At 41.8% G+C, this 23,339-nt stretch overlaps 1 protein-coding gene across 2 annotated transcripts in view; it reads left to right on the plus strand.

Annotated features, from left to right (window-relative positions):
- The first annotated feature begins 401 nt into the window (after positions 1-401).
- Positions 402-23,339, plus strand: part of LOC118124080 (junction plakoglobin) — a 107,153-nt gene continuing 84,215 nt past the window's right edge. Inside the window, exon 1 of one of the 2 annotated variants that reach the window (XM_047343878.1) lies at positions 402-707. The gene's annotated coding sequence lies outside the window, so the exon portion shown is untranslated. The remainder of the gene's footprint in view (positions 708-23,339) is intronic. The other variant, XM_035181880.2, reaches the window with a different exon arrangement.

A 23,339-nucleotide genomic window follows, 5' to 3' on the forward strand; every position in this document is an offset into this window, starting at 1 on the left:
GGTGAGGAGGTGAGAGAGGGTGAGGAGGTGAGGGTGTGGAGGTGAGGGAGGAGGAGGTTAGGAGATGAGGGTGAGGAGGTGGAGGTGAGGTGAGGAGGAGGGAGATTAGGAGATGAGGTGAGGAGGTGAGGAGGTCAGGGTGAGGGTGAGGAGGTGAAGGTGTGGAGGTGAGGAGATTAGGAGATGAGGGTGAGGAGGTGAAGGTGTGACATAGCCTCTGGACGTGCTTCTACTCTTCTACTGGATTGGAGAGTCAATCAGTTGTGCTCTCCCATTCTTTAGCTCCCAGGGCTGTGGGAGGCAGTGCGGTGGTACTGGTTCCAATGAATGGAGCTGAGCAGGTGCTGCACTACACCCCTCGTGCCACACTGCGCTGCTCGGCAGCACTACCTGTGTAAGACCGGGAGCATGACAGCGAAGCCCCGCGCCATCAGAGTGAGACCTCTCCTCTCTCCCCTCCTCTTCTGTGACGCTGTAGCAGCCGAGACAAGCCGCCGCCGGTTCGCTCGCTCACTCCGCTCGGCTGCGTCCTGCACACCGTCTGCAGCGGCAGACACAGCGACACTGAGGGGATAGAGAAGGCGAGCGGACGGCGGGTGAGCACCTGGACCGCGCGGACTGTGGATTTAAGGGAAGGGAAGACGGGGAAGTTGAAGCCGCCACTGCCGCGACAGGGAGCCGCTCCAGACTGCTGTCCAGTTCACAAGGTAAACCGAAACCCGCTGGGCACGGTGACCACATCACGAGCTCGCATCTGCACGCACGGCCACCGGAGATGTGATGAATGAGGTGGAGGAGTGACCTCCAGTCGGTGGTCATCCTGCAGCATCACCACAGTCACACACGAGCTGCGTGTGTGTCAACTGCTTCTCCTCCGTTAAACTTCAGGGTGGCGGTCATCTCCGCTGTGAGGGCTCCGGCATTTCATTTCACCGTCAAATCCCGCATGAACTCTGACTCCTGTCCACACTGAGCTCCATTATGTGGGTGTCACCGTCATGTGAATCCTCCAAGGGGGGTTTTATAGGATACTGCTGATGTGAGGGATGATGTCTGTCGATCAGAACAGGGCTTTGGCGCTGCTGGGTGTACTGGGTGTACTGGGTGTACTGTGTGTACTGGGTGTACTGGGTGTGTGTGTGAGAGAGAGATTTAAGGGTTCAACTCCCTCCAGTGAGTCGTTCCATCTCAGCTCTTGCTGCTCTCTCTTTCCCTGCATGACATTCCTCTCTCTCTCTCTCTCTCTCTCTCTCTCTCTCTCTCTCTCTCTCTCTCTCTCTCTCTCTCTCTCTCTCTCTCTACCTGCATTTCTTACAAAACAAATCCACTGGTAAAATATCAATATTTGGCTATCACCCCGTACACTTGTTTCCGTGACCAGCAGCTGGAGCATGTGTCTTATTCCCAGCAGATTATTGTAAAATGCATCTGTCTGTTGAGAGAGAAGAGCCTGTGACAGAGTAATTACCTCCAGTGGTATTTATTATTATTATTATTATTATTTATTATCTCCCCCCAACACACACACACACACACAGACACACACGCACACACACACACATTGGCTCCTTGTCTGTGGTGTTGACTTCACATTCTTTGGCGGCTGTGCATAGCAGCCAATTGTGTTTGTCAGCATCAGAGTGCATGTGGTTGGGTGGTTGCACCCTAACATCTGACACTAAAACTGCAGTAGCTGTGTGTGTGTGTGTGTGTGTGTGTGTGTGTGTGTGTGTGTGTGTGTGTGTGTGTGACTCCTGGCTCACTGTGTACCTGTCTGTGTAGGACCAATGCGGAGCTTTACCGCCCCTCACCTGTTAAAGAGCCCATTAATATGTAAAAGCTTTGCAATCTATTTTCATTGCTGTTATATAATTCAGACACAGTCTCAGCAGTCGTCCCCTGTTCTTCTGATAGCCTCGGCTCGCACCAGTCCTCCCGCAGGTTCCAGTCGTGCTCTGTCAGCGTGTGTGCTTGTGAGTGAGAGTAGATTTATCACCATTTCATCAGGTGAAGCCCGGTTTCCCTCCAAGGGAACTCCGGCCTTCAGGCTCCGTTAGAATGTGAAGTTAAGATGGTACAACAATTCATCTCATGGACAAATGACACCATAACACTGAAAATATTGTAATGTATTCTCTATTTTGAGGACACTGAGTTCATATGATAATGCAACTCTATATTCTTTCATTTCATTTGAGATAGATGGATACCTTAGGCTGGAATTTGAAGTGGATGTGGCTATATTTCATAAAATGCATTACTTCTAAACATAATCCAGCCTGCAATTACTTTTCCTATGAAATGTATCTATTGTTGCAGGTTAGTTTTATAGGAACAATCACTTGGATTCGATCAGTTTCCCTGCATCGTTGTAGCTAGTTAGAATGTTATTTTGTCCCAAATTGTCTTTTAATGGGTGGATGTGGTGATGTCAGGTCGTGTCTGTCTGATAACTGGGATTCCAAGTTTTGAATAAAGTCATGTCAAGTGCATTGAAGACTGTTGGGAAACTTCCTTTTCTTCTTTTCTTTCGACATTAATCGGCAAAAATCACATCCCTGGACAGTTGCTTGCCAGCTAGCTGAACCGCTGTCCAAGTTTAGAGGTCATTTGCCATAAAGTATTTTGCATTGAAGTTTAATACCCTCTATTAAAATGGAAACATTGTCGAAGCAGGTTTTAAACCTCCCAGTTTGGGTCTGTTCTATTCTAGTTCTATTCAGAATGAATAGTCCTCTGGAGACTGGTTGATCTTGGCATACACATAGTGTATAATAATGTGTCTCATAGGTTTTCACATAGGGTTCCTTGAGGTCATTAGATGTACTTCCTCTTTCATGACAGTAGCACACTCCAGGTCTGTTTGTAGCAACAAGGGGGGCTCTAGTTCAAGAGTATTCCTATAATGCTGTCTAACAAAAGTATTATTCATCCAGACAAGCTGTCTAAGAACACACACACACACACACACACACACACACACACACACACACACACACACACACACACACACACACACACACACACACACACACACACACACACACACACACACACACACACACACACAGGCCATTTGACAGGTGGAGAACAGAACATTTTCTGCACCGGTGATGCTGCAGCTACGGGGCTGTAATAGCATAAATTATAGATTGTGCTTTTGTGACAAGGTGTAAAGGAAAATGTCCAGGTGTATTCTCATCCATAATTATCAGGGATTGGCTTGGTGACCATTATGATATATTCAAATCTCACTTCATATTGTCAGAATTTTATATAATCACAGTTGGAAATAACTGTACATGCACACTGTGCTACTGCTGGATCCTGAGCAGTTCCATGGGAACATAGACTAATATACTACCATTACTGAACTGACATGGACTGACACTGCTGATGCTGTTGCTCCTCCTTTTGAGTGTTGACACGTGCATGTTCATTTCTTTTTCAGTAATACAGATCAGAACTTTAGAGGACATGACCACTTTACTGAATGTGCGTATTTGTGTGTATGCGATAACGAAAGCGATAGAGAGAGAGTGGACCAATAATCTCTAGTTTTGCATTTAATGTTTCTACAAGTTATTCAAAATATTATCTGAGTGCTGCTTTTTCACTTTTTAACCTGCCCAGTCTGTAACCCGCAATATGTTCTAGAAAGCTGACCCAAACATACTCGACCTATAACATAAGGGGCTAATATTTTTTCTAATGAATAATTGCTGATTTAATCGACCACATGTATTTTAAATGTATTTTACCAGCTTTTTTTCTGACTCAAATTGTAAGACATGAATAGCAAAGTTATGCTTGGCAAGGTGTTTATGATTTTATTAGACCACATCACAAAGAAACTTGACAAAAGATTTGAAAGGGACATTTCTGCAAAGACACAGAAGTTGGTTGAGATGTTCTGACACCATTTTTCTCTTCCTAATACTGATTATGATACCTGGACTTTACATATCGGCCCAAAGCCTTGTACATACTAGGGCTGCATGATATAAGGAAAACATGCGATGCGCGCTAACGTTGTTTAATATCGCAATGAAGATATGATTTGCGATAAATAAACATAAACAGTCCCTGGCTACTGACGTAGAGACCATGGACAGCTCCACGGCCGGGAGAAGGCGCACAGCCGGGTCACAACGCCAAGTCGGGTGCAGACAGAGGGAGCCATGCACAGCTCCACTAAGTCCACTTACACTGTTAATTTGGGCCTTTTCATACATGTTTGGACGGTGAAAAGTAAATTTGTACAGTTTTTTTGGCTCAGTCTGCAATGTACTGATCCTCTGTGTCTCTGTCATTCGCGCTGTGCGCTGCGTGTACTGCGTCAAACCAAACGGAGCGCTCCCCGCCACCTCCTCCAGCTCCATAAATTTACTAAGTTCATAAAGTGTGTTGTTTTTACCCAGACTGAGTTTACACACGTGTCCGATGGCACTGTGTGTGGGTGAGAGAGAGAGAGAGAGAGAGAGAGAGAGAGAGAGAGAGAGAGATACTTCCCTCAGGTTCTGGGATCAAATAAGCTTCATAATCAACAGCTCATATTGATGAATCTGACCTGGGACAAATGTGATCACTACAAGTTTCCACAGTAGAATTTAGGAGGAGGAGGCGGAGCAAGATTTGACTGAGCCAAGTTGCTCTGTTAAATCTCTCTCGTTTTCTCTTCTTCCGACCATGATTGACTATCTGAATGTCTTTCATTTGTCATCTAGGGCAGCAGGGCTCCATCTGATCGGCCAAATATATTGACTTGCAGAGTGTGAGTGCATGCCGCATGGATCATCATTTATCGCAGTTTTTGCCGTCTTTTGCGATACGTCTATCGCGCAAGGTTGATATCGCGATGACAATAGATTTTCGATATATCCTGCAGCCCTAATACTAAATACTAACCCTGAATGGAAGAGATGGTTCCTATCATTGTCGTATGGCCAGGCTCAGCTTAAACCATTTGCAAAACAAGTACACACAGAGAATTAGGGCTGGGCAATAAGGAAAAAAACATTTTTTTTCATATCAGTCATATCAATATATCTCGTGATATAAATCAAATCAGCGCCACTGCACTGAGGCGCATTACTCAGCAGGTCAACCAGGGACTCTGCTCCTCTGATGTTTTCTAATCACTCACATGTAAAAGTGATCTTTATAAAAACCTGCTGAATTCATATTTATGTTCCTGGATAAACGGGGCGTCGCTTCTTCTGCAACAATGAAGTTAAAACATTGCTCTACGTCGTGATCTGCAGGAAGAACTTCTGTCTGCAGGAGTGTGTGTGTGTGTGTGTCTGCTCGTCTCTGCCCATACACTGTATATACAGAGTCTCTTCACCCAAAAACTGATAATCACATGTATTTAGTCATTAATTGATGATGTCGAATCATGACTCCGGATCGTTTCGCTCACTTTAACCCTGATGTCCTGACTGTACGAGTCACGTTATGTCTCGTGTTGTGTAGCAGGTTTAAACATGTGTCTCATAACCTCTAGAGAATCAAACAAACACAAAGTAAACATCAATACTGTTTGTGTCCTAATAACTTGTGATCAGTGCTGGTGTTTATTGTTAAAGTGTAAAGTGAGCGCAGGTCAGAGGGGGAGTGAGGAGAAAGCAGACTCCGACAGAGACTCCGACACAGAACAACCGGACCTTTAATGTGCGTCTGTCCTGAAGCAGCACTGGTTATAATTATTCAGTTTTGGGAAACCACTAAAACAATGAATGTAGCGTAAAACATGAATCGATTATGTTCAGTCACTGCATCGATGCAGAGTCATCCACCTCTCTGCAGCAGCCCATACATTAGCACGTGTGCTGCTGCTCCTGCACTCTGTGCAGTGTGCGTCAACTAGGGCTGCACGTATCGATTATTTTTTTTACTCGATTAATATAATAATACATTTTGCAAAAATTGAATTAAACTTAAACTCCTGTGATATATATATCTTTAATAATCTTCTCTTAAGTAAACAAATATTACAAAAACTAGCCCAGTCTGAAATGCTAATCAGCCTTTTACAGTCCCTAACAAAATCTCTTCAAAATACAATTAGTGCAAGACTTTTCTTCCCTCATACTTGCTTGTGCATATTGTTGTCCGGTCTCTGACTAAACACTCCAACACTTTAGATCAGGGGTACTCAATTAAAATTCAAAGAGGTCCAGTTAGAGAGAATTTCCTCAAGCAAAGGTCCGAAACATCATAATGTCTAACATGCGTTATGATTCAGTGCCATATAATTTGGTAGTTGTATCAATGTCTTGAGTAAAAACTGACTCAACAGTATTTCAACAATGTTTATTATTCATTTTCACATTGAACTGGAGGGTACTCTAATAATAAAATAATAAAAAAAATAATTTTCTGTTCTCGTTTCAAGTAAAACAAGTTTTTTTTATGAAAAAGGCATCTTAAAATAAAGTGCTTAATTTTTGTAAAAAATGTATGTAGTTTGACTTTCCCCTTTTCTTCGTTTTTCTTAACTACATTTCACATATAAAAAATCTCTACTGTGTGCTGCCAGGATTTACTACCGCAAAGACGGAAAAGCTGCGCAGGTTAAAATAGAAATGCTCCGTCAAAATGTAATAAAACTTTGCTTTAGATGATCATGGGCGATTTTTTTCCACTTCAGCTTTCGGGTGGATCCATGCTTTGATTAGGTGCAGCCACCTTCCATACAACGCCCCAGCCCTGGCGTCAACCTAACGATGTGGCTGTAACTCTATTCCAGCCACATGACGCAGCGCTATTCTCATTATCATTGGCTGTTCCTGTTGTCTGTCAAAACATGGATGGGATGAGTTCTATCGACGTTATATCGACCATGTCTTATATTTCTATCGAGGAAAAGCTATATTGTAATAATTATCTTTATCATTTTATTGCCAAGCCCTACAGAGAATGAATAACATAGAACTTTTTATATTATTTAGTTTGACTTTCATAACTGAAAAAGAACGTAAAGAAATAGCGTTACCTAGAGCTAGCTAAACTATCTGAACTTGCTCTTGCTTACGCCACACTACGAAAAGTGACTTCTTTACCACTCTAAATAAATATAGTTCTTGCTAGTGGCAGTACATATGCATGTTCGCCGAAGCCCAACCCAGTGTATATTTACCAGTAAGAGTCTTTCCTGATTCTGTTATCTGTGTGGGAACATCTCTAGCTATTATAGTTTGGCCTATTTACCAACATGGTTAACTTAGAAGATGCTGATTATTAACTGAGTTAAGCTTACTTCAGGAATATACTTTGATACAATCTGTCATATATATCTGCAGTACATACGTGCGTACCACATATATATTGCATTAAAGTAATGTTTTGCCAAACTTACAATGAAAAACATATACAAATATAGACAATGAAAAGGACTGTTGGATTGATTTTATGTGATGAACTAAAGCTGGTTTGGCAGACGCTCAGACTTATAACAACAGTTCATATTGTGTTATGACTCTTACTGGTCAGAAGAAAAAAATTAAATAGAAGTTTTCATTTGTAGATCTATGAGTTTAAAGTGTGTTTAAAAAAAGACCAGTTTATAATAGTAAAAAGTTGGAAAGTCATTACTCTGACAATATTCTCTGTAAGGTGAATTATGATATAAATATATTCGGTTTCACTGCCACTGTTTATAATGAACGTCGCAAAGCAGAGAAATGTGAATTTGCATGTATTTAACTTGCCAATGAAGTGTGCTGTCAGATGATGTTGCATTGTGTTGTGGAAACAGCTCAACTATTTGATCAGGGCTGTTGGACATGCTGTGCTATCATTAATACAAGAACTGCTAATATTGCAACAGCTACTATTATCAATGCAGTAGTTACTGCCATTATTACCTCCACCGAGGAGGTTATGTGTTTGTTAGTGAGCAGGGTTACTCGAAACCTACTCAAACGATTTTCATGAAAGTTTGTGGATCTGAAAGTATTTTCAGTGTATAGCCATACATCTGTATATCAGGTAAACACAGGGTGTGATTCAGTCAGTCATTCCTCCACGAGTTATTCATGCCTTCTTTAGCTTAATGGCCCTTAAATGTGAACTTTCAGTTAACTGTCAGCTAGTCTGACTCAGAATATGTAAACTGTAGGTATTAAGCTGAGTTTCTGCTTGACGGATTAGTCTTTGCGCCCACCAACTGTGATGTCAACGACTCCTTTCCCCTTTAAACTTGTGGCACGATGGTTTCTTCTCTTAAATGAAAGGTGTTGCACTGGAATTAGGCAGAGAAGAAGAAGAAGAAGAAGAAGAAGAAGAAGAAGAAGAAGAAGAAGAAGAAGAAGAAAAGCAAAGTACAAAGTAAACTTCAGTATTGTTCAGGTCCTAATAACTTGTGATTAGTTATTGACCCTAAGTGAGCGCAGATCAGCAGAGTGTGGAGGGAGGACACCTCGACAGGAGACTCTGACATGGTACAAACCAACCGCTGCTTCTGCTCTTATCCTGAATCAGTGGGGCTAATCGTTAATCATTAGCGGTCCGTCATGAAAACCCTGTATTCACACTTTTTGTCGCCACTGTTCGACATTTACCAGCTCCTTGACCGCCTCTCATCTCTGCTTCACTGTCCGTGTGTCAGTGTCTGAGCTAGTGGGGGGCGGGGCCAGCCCTGTGTGTGTGAGAGTGTAAAAATGAGATGAGGCAGCAACATGACTCAACTATAATAGAACTAAACTATAATACCAGCTACATTGTTGTCGCACTTCACATATTTTAGCCGCATGTGCACTTTGGAGCCCTACCTAAAGTTGATCACCTGCCAAAACAGTGTGCTATAGTTTATAATTACAAGATGTAGGATTTTACAATTCTACAAAGTTACCAAAGAAATGGTCAAATGACGTGTCCTGCCTTGACCACTGTAAAGTAATTTAAAAGCTAGATGATCTGTGGAAAACTCCCTGTTTTCATTCTCGTGCTAAATTTATCAGTAGCCCTACGTTAATCATGTGACACTAATCCAAGCTCTGTAAGGATGGGCCAACCCTTCCTCTAAAGCAGCCAGATGTCTGAAGGTGCTCACGGCTGCTTGTTGATGTTCTCTATCCTTTCGTGATGACTGGTGTGCGTCTGTATGAAAGTGATTGATGGCCAACTTTATTTCTAACATATTCATATGACTGAAATAGGTATATTGTTGAGTCTTGATAATTAATGTAGGTTATATAGTTTTTAGCTAAAGCTAATTAGGTTTGTAGTGAGCACTAGTATAGGCACTGTCCACATTTGAGGGTTGACACTATAGATGTAGCTTTTGCTGTTTAGTTCTTTGGATTTTTTTTTGAGTGGCCTAATTCTGGGTCCATGCTTGTGTATTTGGAGGTTGTGGTATGATAATTATTAATTTACACCTTTTGGAATATTCAGGAAAACATACGTTGGTATGTCCATCCGTCCATCCCATTCACAATATATCTCAAGCACGTCTCAAGGGAAGTTCTTCAGATTTGGTACAAATGTTTACTTGGACTGACAGATGAACACCCGTAGGGAATTTCATTTCAGCAAGCACAGACATTCACTTACTCAAGGATGACCTGATTAGACCTGATTGTGGTCATATGTCAAAGTCACTCTGACCTCACAAAACCCTTCTCTGCCTTGTGACTGCATTTTTCTTAAGAAAACCTCGAGAGAATCATTTCAAATGTGTTGTTCTTTATAGTTGTTCACTATACCCGTTTTCAGACGTGACCTGTGCGTAAAATCGAGAGTTGGCTACGGAGTTTAGCCAGAGTTTGTCTTTCACACATGCACAACCGCGCCGAATAAGTCTGCAGAAAGTGTGGGGCATCTCACTCTGACATTTGCATTCAAACATGCGCCTCCCCCGAAAAAAATCACGGAGAAACTGTGTTGTTCAGTGTATGTCTGAAAGCAGCTTTAGACTCACAGATTAACTGATTGGATTTGGGTGGTCAAAGGTCAGGGTCATGGTGGCCTCACAAAACATGTTTTGGGCCTCTTGAAGAGGATATGTCATTTAGGGAATTTCTTAAAGTTGTCACTCGGACAAATTATGAGTGTCCAACATTTGCGGCTGTGGCTGAGGTGGTAGAGTGGTCGTCAGAAGGTCGGCAGCTTGATCCAAATCTTCCCCATCTGCATGCCAAAGTGTCCTTGGGCAAGATACTGAACCCCCAATTGCCCCTCATAGAAAAAAAAGTACTGCCCATAGATGCACTGTATGAATGTGTGTGAATGGCAAAAAACTGTACTGTAGAGCACTTTGAGTGATCATCAAGACTAGAAAAGCGCTGTATAAATACAGACCATTTACCATTTACATTTCCGTTTTTGTGTGCATGTCTCGCTCCATCAGTGTGTGTGTGTGTGTGTGTGTGTCAGTGCACAAAACACCAAACCGACGTTGCACAGTAGTTGATGAGGCGAGTAGTGTATTCCTTAGACAGCATCTCTCCTCATATTGTTGTCTCCTCTAGTGACTTGGTAAATAGGCAGGCTGTGTAATGCAAGTTGACAAAATTAGATTGGCTCTTTTACTTATAACTGCATTTATCTACACACATAAACAAACAAAATGACTTCAGGACAATTTTGTGAAGTTGGGGGGACGTTTATGTTTAGAGCCTTGTACTGTAACTCTCATGCACCCTGCTTCAAACACCTATTTTACCACGTTTCTACTGACCTGTTACTGGCTAGCATTAATTATATCATATGTTCTGTTATGTTGAAATTCATAGGTTACAAACAACAATATATCTGCATTATATATCAACCACTAGCTACCCTGCTCTTGAAATATTAACCATCAGCCGTAACGTTTGATCACAACTACTTTTGATGCCCCATTGAGTCAATCCTGCAGTCCATCCTACTAACACTTATAGGCAGGCTACTAATGCCTTCAACATGTGTTTAAGCCCCTCAGCAGGTTAGTGAGAAATATGAATGTAAATATTTGTTCACAGTCTCGCCCGCAGCGGAAGCTTTTGCTTAATTTTTAGCTCAGATTGCGCTTCAGGGCCTCAGAAATTTGAAAACAGCTCTGTGGAGGAAAGCAGAGTATAAGTCTTAGACGTCTTAAATGTCTCCAAATCAAAACAATCATTTTCATTCTCCATCTGAAAGGTGTTCAACATCACATGTGTAAACTGGGCATGGCTCCAGACTCTGTGACGGAGCGGTGTGTTTCTCAAAGAGGACAGGTTGAATGAGCGTACAGCTGCAGCATATTTAACTGGCTGACATGAAAATCAATGCAGAGGATGTAGAGATGCCACTCCTAAGTCTACGCTCTCATTTACCCTGGTGTGTTTGTGTGTGAGTGTGTGTGAGTGGTAGTGACTTTCTGCCTGTTTGTCTTACACTAATCATTTTTCTATTCCTCTCACTGACCTTGCTTTGGGTCTGTATATCTTTTTTATCTTCTATTCATTTGTCTTCTCTATCTCATCTCCAAGACTCTGGATGTGATTATTATGTATCAGTATATGTACGTGTGTGTGGGGGTTTGTGTGTGTATATATGTGTGTGTATGAGTAAGGGGTAGAGACCCTTTTCACAAAGCCTATTCAAGGCAGGGATGTTGTGCCTTTATTATGGTTTGCCGTTGTATAAAAAAAAAGTATAAACACAGAACGTGTTTTTGAGGCAAAAAGCAGTTATAGAGCCAAAATCTATAGTGAAGAGAGAGGACAGGATGCCAATTCTGTTGTGTTACATGTCATGCATGTGATTCCTTAACACCAGCATGGTATCTTTAATCACACAGCATTAATTAGTTCAATGTAAACGACCGGAGGTGGCATATGGTGAGGTCTTAACGACACTGTTGTAGGAAAGAGAGCAAGAAAGAGAGAGAGAGAGAGGAAATGATTCCACACACCCACACACAAAGCCCGGTGTTACTCTCTGCGTAGTCACTGTGCTGTATTATTTCCACACAAATTAATGTTGTTAATAATAATGATAATGTTTTATGAATGACCCTTTATTTTCCTCTCTAAACATCAAAACATGCTCATGTGAAAAAGGTACACAAACCAACAGTATAGTAATATGTAAAATAAGCCAAAGAAAACTGTGGTTGGCCAGCAAGATGCTGAACCCCAGAATTGCCACTCATAGAACAAAACAAATATTGCTGCTAATAGATGCACTGTATGAATATGTGTGTGTGAATGGCAAAACTGTAAAGTCCTGTACTGTAAAGTGCTTTGAGTGGTCATCAAGAAAAGCGCTATATACTGTAAATACAAACTATCTAAGGTAAACTAGGTCACAATGTTACTGTCGGTTGTGTCTGATAAATGAGTGTGGACGCATAGTTCTGGGTGAACAATGTATTGCATAATCACTCAAAAAAGAAATCAACCAGGCATCGAATCTTTAGTCACTATACTGTGGAACAATGAGGGTAACATACATACTGTGGAGCTGCTTCATCTGTAAATAGTACAAATATCCAAAATGAAATTGGGTTGTTGCAACATGTGTTCTATGCCTGCTGCTGAGTGGCTACAGTGATTTGGACTCTGTAACTGTGCAGAGTACAAAGTGGCCTTCAAGCATGAGGGGTTTACAGGAGTCTGTGCAGCATGGATTCACATGCAAAACATTGTTTGCATTTTTGGCTTTTTAACACTCATTGCCACAATTAACTGAGCTCCAGTTGGCAATATTTTGGAAGTCAAGGATAAACATCAATCTGTGCATATAGGTGCTCATGTATTACAGCCACAGGAAATGCAACATGTTTTTGCAGAGTTTGGTGCAGATGCATGTACAGAGCTCGACACCATTACTTGTTGTCAGACAATTTTATTTAAAAACATTACTCATCGTTTGGTTTTCAACCAGCATCTCCCTCTCTTTTTGTCACGGCTCTCAGTGGATCAGGGAGAAGTGGAACAGTCCAGGGGCAGCAGCAGTGAGCTGTTAGATAAAGGCCTGCAGGTGACAGGCTGCACACCTTCAACCTCTCATCCAGATAACTAGCTGTACTAGGGCTGGGCAATATGACTTCAAATCAATATCACAATTATTTCAAACTTCAACCTCGATTACAGGTAATGAACGATTATTTTATAACACCCCCCCCAGTTATTTAGAGAGTTTGTCATGTGTCCGTGGAGCAAAGATAATGCATTAATTTTACTGCTGAACACAAAACAAGACCGTGCTGTTAAATATGTTAGTGGCTCATAAGAACTGCTCAACTGGCACACGCCAGTCCCTCTAGGTCCATGTGTCTAATTTTCTGAAATCATAGCATTGAAAACAGTGTACTCACTATAGTATATCGATACTTTCCTTTCACTCCTTTTAGGGAACTGTATGTGTGGGGATGTGCGTGGAATGTTAAAATAAAAGTACTATGTATCACTTTTTCTCTCATGAGCTGACATGCAGCACTTCTCTGAAGCCATATGCCCAGATTTACTGCACCTAACAATGTGTTTACACAGCAGCTTTAGTCTACAGTGTGGAAAGGTTTGTGCTCGCTGCTCCAGGTTTACCAGTAAGTGTTGTCAGGTGCATGCAGAAAAGAGACAAAGTCCTACTTTGTGGAAGACAAGGAGGCAGCTCTTAAAGTCCAAATAAAGATACACTTATTTCTGATTCTTAATTAGGTTGTAGAACTAGACTCATTTTATCTTCATATCACTTTGCTATTTCTTATGGCTGGTTGGTAACTGAGCAGTTCAGGTGTATTCAATGCTTATGAGTAGCAGCGCTGTTTGACTTGAGCTACCAATGGAATGCATCTATTTGCCTACTTAAAGAGTTCTGCCAGAATAAAACCAAAAGAATGGATGAAACAATTTTGGCTGCTGCTCAGGGACACTGTTATCTTGCAGTGATGCTGACTTGAGGTAGAAAGGGCAAACTGTATACTGTAGTAAGTGGATATGTGCAAAGTGCAAATTAGTAAAACACATGCAAATAGAAAAAAACATAGAAATTAAGAAAACAACTTCATCAAATTGACGACACATGCGCTGCAAAAAGTCACAACACATGCAAATACAAAAAACCTGCTGCCCATAGCGAAAACGACAACGGAAATCAGCTTTTTGGGTCCCCTGGAAAGAATTCTATTGTCGTTTACACAATTTGCAGTGCCCTTCTGTATTTGCATGTGTTGTGACTTCTTGCAGGACATATGTCGTCAAATTGATCTAGATGTTTTCGGAGTTTGCTTCTGCTGTAACTTTTTGCACAGCGTTTCTTAATTTGCAGTGCGTGAGCTCTCTCGGCCACCGTAAAACAGTGCACTTGGTAAACTTATATATACGATATCCACTACCACTAAATGTCACACAATCACCAGCATCTCAGACCTAAATCACTGCTTTGCCACACTTCCTTCTCCCTTTGTGTTTTTAGCAAAGTGTTGCCTGCAGTCTCGGGGTGTTTCGAAGCCCAGTGAAAGTGGCAGCTAAACACACAATCACTACTGAATAATGTTACTATGTGTACAGTAGAGTCTACCAAACAACCATCCAGGTAGCTGCGGTGCAGACTGGTCTAATGAGCAGGTTGTTGTTTCCGCTCTCACAGCGCTGAGTGCAGCATTGCATCAGCAGGCCTGTATGGCTTCCAGCAGCTCCTTAGCATGGCTAACATTGTTAGCATAGTTGTGTCATTCATAGGTCACAGACTGTATGACAATATGTTGTAGCAGCAGTGTGGTGGGTAAGTGACTGGTGTGTTTTCTGGGTTGGTGTTTTTGAAAGTCACAGAATGGAGAAGAGAATTTCAGGAAGAAAGTGTTTGTGTTGTCTGTGTGAGAAAGTGATAAACTGGTACAAGAACCACGAAGAGATGCTTACTCAGCCTCAAATAACATAATGCCATATGGATAAATTGTTAACACCCAAACCGACACATGAGGAATGACTGCATCAGGATTCACAAGGTCTCATCATGTGTGCTTTCTTTCAAGGTCTTCTTAATACCTCTGTGAGCAATATGAGTGCGATCTATGTGGGATACATTAGCAGCTGATAATGTGTGAGCCCGTGTTGGGGATAACGGAGTACCAGTTGAAGTACTTGGAAGTGAAACTGTTATCACAAAGTGTGACATTAGAATCCATTTTAGGTGAGGTTCATGCCAATTTCCAGCTTGGCAAGAACACAGAATCTCAGAGAGCTAGAGACTGTGGGCTGCTCTGCCAAGTCTGTGAGGACACACAGAGATTCACAGGCCTGAGGCAGCTCTGATAACAGACAGCACAGCCCCTGCTTGGGTGTGTGTGTGTGTGTGTGTGTGTGTGTGTGTGTGTGTGTGTGTGTGTGTGTGTGTGTGTGTGTGTGTGGTAAAGTTTGAATGGAATATAGATGGTGATTTTCTGTGGATTAAATGTGTGTTTGTGAGAGAGAATTTGTGTGTCTCTTGGGAAAACGGTTCTGATGACATACAGGCACTGGCTGTTTGACTAATTCAAACCTGCATATGTGGTGCATGTGTGCAGTACAGGGAAGATACAAGGCTGTGAAGGGAAGGGGAATGCCACTCCCCAGATTGTCTGTGGACAAGACACTGAACAGTGACCTGAGCCCTGGTCAGCACCTTGCTAACTCTATGCCATCAGTGTGGAAGTGTGTGCATGTTTGAACTGGTGAATGAGAGGCAAATTGCACTTTGGATAAAATGGTGATATAAATGCAGCCGTTTGTGTGTTTATTTGTGAATGTGTTGGTTATAAATGACAGCTACTTTATATTGACTGGAAAACTGGCATTATATGCAATATTCAATTCATGAAATGGTGTGTGTGCGTGCGGCAGAGAGAGAGTATTTGTGTGAATGCACTGCAGAGAACCAAGTGACAGCTGCATTAAATGAAATCATCTGTTGTTAGGTTCCCGCCCTAGCTTTACTACTGCTTTTCAAGGAGGCCTAGATACATATATTAAGAACAAACATTAAAATAAACATTACATCCTTGACATTCATTTGTATTATTTATTCAACCAAACAGCAACGAGACCTTAATGTCAGCAAAAATTGAAAGTGCAACATCCAAGTCAAACATAAAAGGTGAAAACAAGCATTTAAAAAAAAATAGATGTATGGAAGATGTGGTTATTCTGCTGTCCTGACTTTAGTTAAGGAGAATGCCACCATTGTGGGACTAGTCCACAGAACATCCAGGATTTGCCCTAGTTTGACCAAGACAAGTAAATGGACTGAAAGGACTTTTCCATTCAAATTCTACTCAAATCGCTTTACAGTACAAATCATATTCACCCATTCACCTTATTACAGTGCGACCATACACAGTGATTTTTCAATCATACATTATTCATACCATCTGCACAGTCTTCAGGGGCTATTTAGAACACTTTGGATTGCAGACTCGAGGGATTGGATATCGAACCACAGACCTTCTGGTCAGTGGACAACATGCTTAATCCCCTGAGCTAAAGCTGTTCTAGTCTAAAACTGAATGTAGTGTGACAAGAACCAGGGCAGTGAACGTGATGTGGGAAAATATAGCGTGATCAGCATTTTGGACTGGCTACAAAGTGGTGGACATGGGTTTCAGAAAGGGTTAGTCAGGCAAGTGCCTGGACAAACATGTAGGCCACCTCCCTAAAGATGTGTACTCCCCTGAGGGTCTTCAGGAGGAATCTAAAGGAGCAGCCCACTGCTGCCATGTTTGCTTTGAACAAACAATTGCTCACTGTCCAGTGTTGACATCATATTGTTGCAAATTAAACAAATCTGGGCTGTTACTTGTTTTACATTTTGTAAGGAGCACTTGGGAGCACTTAAGCCTTTCTGGCAGCTCCATATGCACGGCCAATAAAAATGTAAATGTTGTATAGCTCAGTCGCTGCTGCTATGCTCATAAGGGACATTCCACTATCACAACCTTTCAATGGGGAAAACATTGAAATTCGCCATTTTATATATTATGATGTGATTATATCTGTAATAGTTTCTTAAAATAGCTGACTTTCTGTTAGGTTTACTACAGGATATTTGTACATATAGGTGCTCATGTATTACAACTTTACTGTGTTGAAAGTTTGTGGGATGGAATATCAAGCTACACAAATATGCAAGATGTACAAGATGTGTGCAGGAACATGTATGTTTTCACCATGTGTCACATGTGCAAAGCTCTGCCCGAGACGACAGTGTGTGGATGTGTGATAGAAAAAGTGCTGTGTGTGCAATTGCTGGGTGAATGGGTGAATGTGACTTGTAGTGTAAAGTAAAGCGCTTTATAAATACATTCTAACAGCAACCCTGATGTGTGTAATGGTGAACTGGTCAGATCAGTGCAGACTGCAGCTTTAATTTAAACATATCCTGCTGCTGCTATTTTTATAAGGCAACGGGGAATGGAAATATCACAGTGTCATATTCATATCAAGTGGATAATATTTTATTAATTTAGCTATATTTGCAGTGGTTGTGAATCTGGGGTTAAAGGAGGGAAGCTTGTCTCTGAGGGCTCAGAGTGTTCTGATTGGGTGACAGTGAGTCACACATGTCCTCTAATGAGCTGACAAGCCACATCACTGCTAAGTGTCTGGGCTTCTGTGTGTGTCAGTGTGTGTCCTTTGGCAATATGCACATGTATCTGCTACTTTAAATGTGGCTATATATATATATATATATATATAGCTACTTGGCTAAGTACTTATTAAATGCTTCACATGTAGAGACTATAGAAGCTAGTGTACATAAAAAGTTAAACTCAATTCAAGTCAATTTTATTTGTATCACACGTAATCACAACATCCATTATTTCAGGGCACTTTACTTTATTCTGAAGGAGAATTTGTGAAGGAGCCTTGTTGCTGTGCAGTTGTAAGAATGAGACAAAGTGAAAAGATTCAGGACATGAAAAGTCAGTAGAAGAAACTGAACATATTTTTATTCATCCTGAAATCACTGAGTCTACGGCACTGTTTGAGACAACCTACTATTGTGAGAGGTTTAGTTGCTGGTGACTCAGCAGTTGCTAGGCAGAAGGGGACAAAAGCTGATAAGGAATGACTCATTAGACTGATTAGCGGTTCATGTTATGGATGTTATTTGTACAGTTTGTCATGTTGTCCGCACTGTAAATTAATATTAACAAAGTGTTGATATTGATTTCCAGCAGTGACAGTAGTCAGTATGTGTGTGTGTGTGTGTTTGTGTTAGTGAGTCTACTTAGGGCTGGGCGATATGGCCTGAAACAAATATAGTGATATTTTTAGGCTGTATCATGATACACGATATATATATCTCGATATTTTGAAATCTCCTCTAAATCACTGTACAAATGTTGAATTCATAAAAGTCCACAGGAAGTGGCTAAGGTAGCGGACGTTAGCATTTCCGGCGGCCCCTGTATGCACCTGGTCGGAAGATATCAGCGGACAGTTAGGCTTAAAACACGATGTCAATGACCTCGTTTCCAGTCGAATATAAATGTCAGGGCATACCTTCTGATCATTGAGCAGCTGTGGATCATAGAGGAGACTCTCTGCTTTCACTGTTTGTTTCCATTGTTCTTCAACAAAGTCACTGACTGGCTGCTTCACGTGAACACGCCTTGCATCTCATAACAGACACACAAAAGCGTCCACTCTAGCTGCAGTGAGTGCCGTTCCCGTTCATCCTTTGTAAACTTCAGTTCAGGGTTCACAAAGAATATGAACAAACTGTCAATACCCGTCTCTGAACACGTCTCTGCACACACGTCAACTCGCTGGGGCTTTTCACTTTCTTTCTTTCTCTCTCTCTCCACGCTCTCTGAGTCTCTTCCCTCCTCTCCTGAAACACAAAGGTGCATGTGCGCAGGAGAGTTTTCTGGATGGGCGGGGGAGCAGTCTGCTGTGAGAGGGGCTGTGAGAGGGCCATGACAAGAGAGAAGTGAAACTCAAAGAGAATTTCACGCTGACGGCTTAAAACATTCACATGACAATTTATACTTGATGGTCGCGATATAGTAATTTTATATATCGCGCGTGGAACAAGCAATCAAATATTCGATATATCGCCCACCCCTAAATTTATGATATAGTTACTGGCATCAGTAATTTTACTGGTCATAATAGCACCCATACGGCTGCTTGAGGTGGTAGACGGACTTAATCCATCACATCCGGTGTCTGCCCACCATGCAGTGCTCCCTCACATCTACTAATACAAATACCTAGGGTATATCCATCATGTGTTCTGCTGCCCCACCGTAAAAACTCCACAGGAGCATCACTGCAGACATTATTAACCCCCCACACACAACAGTCGTTTGGCACCTAGCCTGATGATTACAGGGCATTGAAGCAACAATTTACACTCCAAAACACACAAAACACACTGTAAACAGAGAGGGTACCACTATATTTTGCTCAAACATAAGAAACCAGACCTGAGATTCTGCTGTCCCATTAAAAAGGTTCTGAAAATTTACGGTGATCTTACCACTGAGAAAATTATCCCAAAACAACAGAGTGGTTCCACTGCTCGTTGCCATGGTGAACCTTGGCAGGTCTGAGCCGCAGGTGTGTGTGTATGTGAGCAAGCTTGGTGAGAGAGTAATTACAATGGGGTAGATTTTCCTCTTCTCACAATGCTCACTTGCTCTCTGCTCTACCTCAATATGTGTGTGTGTGTGTGTGTGTGTGTGTGTGTGTGTGTGTGTGTGTGTGTGTGTGTGTGTGTGTGTGTGTGTGTGTGTGTGTGTTTCCGTGGGTGATGAATTGGCCTATGACAATATGAACAGTGAAACATCACGATGGACAGTTTTGTTTTCAGACTGAAAACTTAAAGCAATAATGATCATATGACAATACACTTAACAAAGAATTATGCACAACATAATCATAGACATCAACATCTAACCCTCTATAGTTTTGAGGACACACATTGACATCATGCATTTCCTAGCCCCTTACCCCAACCCTAACCATCACAACTAAATGCCTAACCTAACACAGCCCTACTTTCTCATAAGATTATTTTAATGTTATCTCTTTTCTTATCATTTCTGTCTCTGAGTTTCAGAGATCAGCCCTCTCTCCTCTTCATTAAAGTGTTCACGCGAACACACAAACATGCACTCATCCCACTCAGAAAAATTCAGTGCACCACATACAGAGACACATTCGTCCACCCTGCTGAAAGGCACACACACAAGCCTGTGTGTATACGTTCGTATGAACACACACATTATTCCTCTTGATTGAACACACTCGTCACTGTGAGTGTACATGCATGTGTGTGCCCTTGCTGTCAGATTGGCCTACTCTACCCATTTGCTTTATCTGTGCCAACTCACCAGCCATGCACAGTCCACTTCTCATTCGCTTTAATGCAGTCAGTATCTCTGCTGCTATTTACAGTGTGTGTGTGTGTGTGTGTGTGTGTGTGTGTGTGTGTGTGTGTGTGTGTGCGCATCTTATAAAGGTTTGTAAACAGGAGAATTGAGGAGGAGGTAAGAGGATGAGATTGAAGAGGAGTAAGCAGGGGCCTAAAAATGGAGAAAGACAGAAAAAAAGGATGGAGGAGAGAAGTAGCCCTTGGGGCAGGATGGAGTTCCCTCTCTCTCTCTCTCTCTCTCTCTGTCCCTTTGTGTGTGTGTGTGTGTGTGTGTGTGTGTGTGTGTGTGTGTGTGTGTGTGTGTGTGTGTGTGTGTGTGTGTGTGTAGTAGGAGTGTTAGGATGTGAAGCCAAGTGTTAAGAAATCATCTTGACGAAGCGTGGAAATGCTGCAGTTCAGCAGTGGCCAGAGCCAACACACAGCTCTAATGTTGATACATGTGTATTTCTGTGACTTAACAAGTGTGGTTGTCTTTTTAAAAAACACATTATCCACTCATTGGATAATGGACTTATTCAGTGATTGTAAGAGACTGTAGTAACCTGGTGACACTGTAATGGAGAGTTGTGTGTCATGTGCATGATTATGAGCAGATATTTAATAGAGGCCTGAGAATGGACCCTTGAGCTGTTGTCATGAACTCACTATTGTTGATCGACAAAGGCACTTGCTTGATGATGAGTCTCAGCCGCTGCTGCTATTCCAATAGTTGTATTATTTTAAACTTATCGTGTGTCTAAATCACACTCAATTTTACACTGCACTCCATGGGCCCTTATACACATGCCAAGTGTGAAGATGATAAGATTAATAGTTCTTGAGATATGCATGCCACGTACAGAAAAAGAAGACCGGCAAAAAGAGAATTCTGGAATTACTAGATGGATGATTTCCCATTATAACAGATCTGAACATTGTATTATTCCAGGATGAGTGTCATTAGTTCCATCATGCACAATAAAGGTGTCAATTTCTGGATGGTTCAATATCACTAGACACGCACACAGTTTTAGAGACTTTGGTAAGTTATGTGGCTCTATTTGCTTCTTTTTTCAAATGTCCAGGACTCCAGTGCATTTCCGCCTGTCAACCTGTTGTTTCTGATGATGAAACATTAGGTTAAGCAGCTTCAGATCGGTTCCTTACCTGAAGAACATATAAAATGTACTCACTTGACATTATTATGTATGAAAAGGCCAATCAGATCTGTGTATTCATTAACTGAAGCTTAATTCTGGATCACTTTAACTCCTGTTTGTAGCTGTTCTGAAAGGCATAGCAACAACATAGACGACTGTCAAGCAATTACCCATATTTTAAAAAAAAATGACCTCCCACTGCTTTCATGTAAATGAACAACTGAGTATGTGAGGTAGCACAGGGGGCAGGTAGATAGATAGAGGTCTAGACAAACAGAGCCTGAGGAGGAGAGAACAGGGGAAGATAATCTATCTTAGAGAGAGAGAGAGAGAGAGAGAGAGAGAGAGAGAGAGAGAGAGGGACGTGTGAGAGAGACATGTGCTGTTATGTGAAAGCAGATCACATAATGATCAAATGGGCCTCAGAAAAACACTAAGCCTCTGGTTGTGTGTGTGTGCAGTTTCAGTTGCTCTGATGGGCATGTAGGAGGGCTGAAGAGCCTGTCTCCTTCTTTTAACATCACACCCCCCCCCCTCGTTATCCCACCATAGTGACAGCGGCTCATGCTGATGCAGGGTAGCTCCCTGAAATGCCTTCGAATTTTACTACATTTTTGTTAAACTTATTTTTTTATTCACCTAAATTACTGAAGCACATGTTATGCTTATAATTATGGCTGACAGAAATACTCTCATCAATGTCTGAAAAAGAAGCACAGGGATAAAATGCAGCAAACCCTCAGACCATATCTGCCCACGGTATCTTCTGATCGGGCTGCCAACACAGTTGGACCAAATGTCACCACCCAGACCCAGAATGGCAGGGATCTGGGATAGCTGGGATAAAAGGACCGCCAGCTCGGAACTCTCGGTCTCTACCCAGCCTACCTCGTGCTGATTTTGAGTCATAGGAAGAGACAAGAGTCAGCAGATGACAAATCCCACAGGCAGATCTAAAATATCAAAAGGCACCACTTCACTACCTGACTAACATAATTGTGAAGTTTAATAAAAAAAATTCAGATGCATATGCGGCTACACGTCCCAAATCAAGCTGTGTGAGTGGACCATCTTGAGTGGTGACAGAGAACAGGACTCCAATAAAAAGCATGTAATGCATACCCCGCACATGCTCTTTATATACCCCAGTCAGGCAATACTAACTCTCAACCATACGATGACAAATGATTAGTTAATCTAACTAAGCTGTAAATTGTGTGCCTAATCTTCTTCGTTGCAAATGTTAGTGCATTATTAAGCTATATGATGTCATATTCTGACTTCATGATGACGTCATTCCATGATCAGAGGATTTTTGGATGTATATAAGCTTAAAGCTGTGGGTATTGTGCTCTAGGATATAGAGATATCTCAGGAATACCTTTTGAATATATGCATGATGTCATTATCTTTGTGTTTGCGTCATGGCATTACTTATATGATATCGTATGATGGGGAATAAGATCATTTTGAGCTCCAGATCGTCTCTCTAGCTCTATTGTTGGCTATATCATGGAAAAAGTGTTTTTCTTATTTTTGTTGACCTTGGACTTTACAGCTCCAAAAGGTCCTTTTTGTCAAGTGACAAGGCAACGCACAACAACGTCAGACCTACAACACAAAGGATATGTGGCAGGCAAGAACATCAATAGATTGTCAGAGGCTACAAAAGCAATAGTGTCCCCACAATGTTTGAGGCCACACTGCCTGACGAAGCTAACACATTTTATTCCCACTCGATACAAAGGTTAAGCTGTGAAGTCTACTCCACCTCCAGAGGAGCTGCCACTGTCCATATCCAGGGTAAATATAAGTAAAAGCTGCTGGGCCTGATAACATCCCTGCTCATGAACTAAACACACGGGT

The sequence above is a fragment of the Hippoglossus stenolepis genome, chromosome 16, assembly GCF_022539355.2.
Source record: "Hippoglossus stenolepis isolate QCI-W04-F060 chromosome 16, HSTE1.2, whole genome shotgun sequence".
NCBI lineage: Eukaryota > Metazoa > Chordata > Actinopteri > Pleuronectiformes > Pleuronectidae > Hippoglossus > Hippoglossus stenolepis.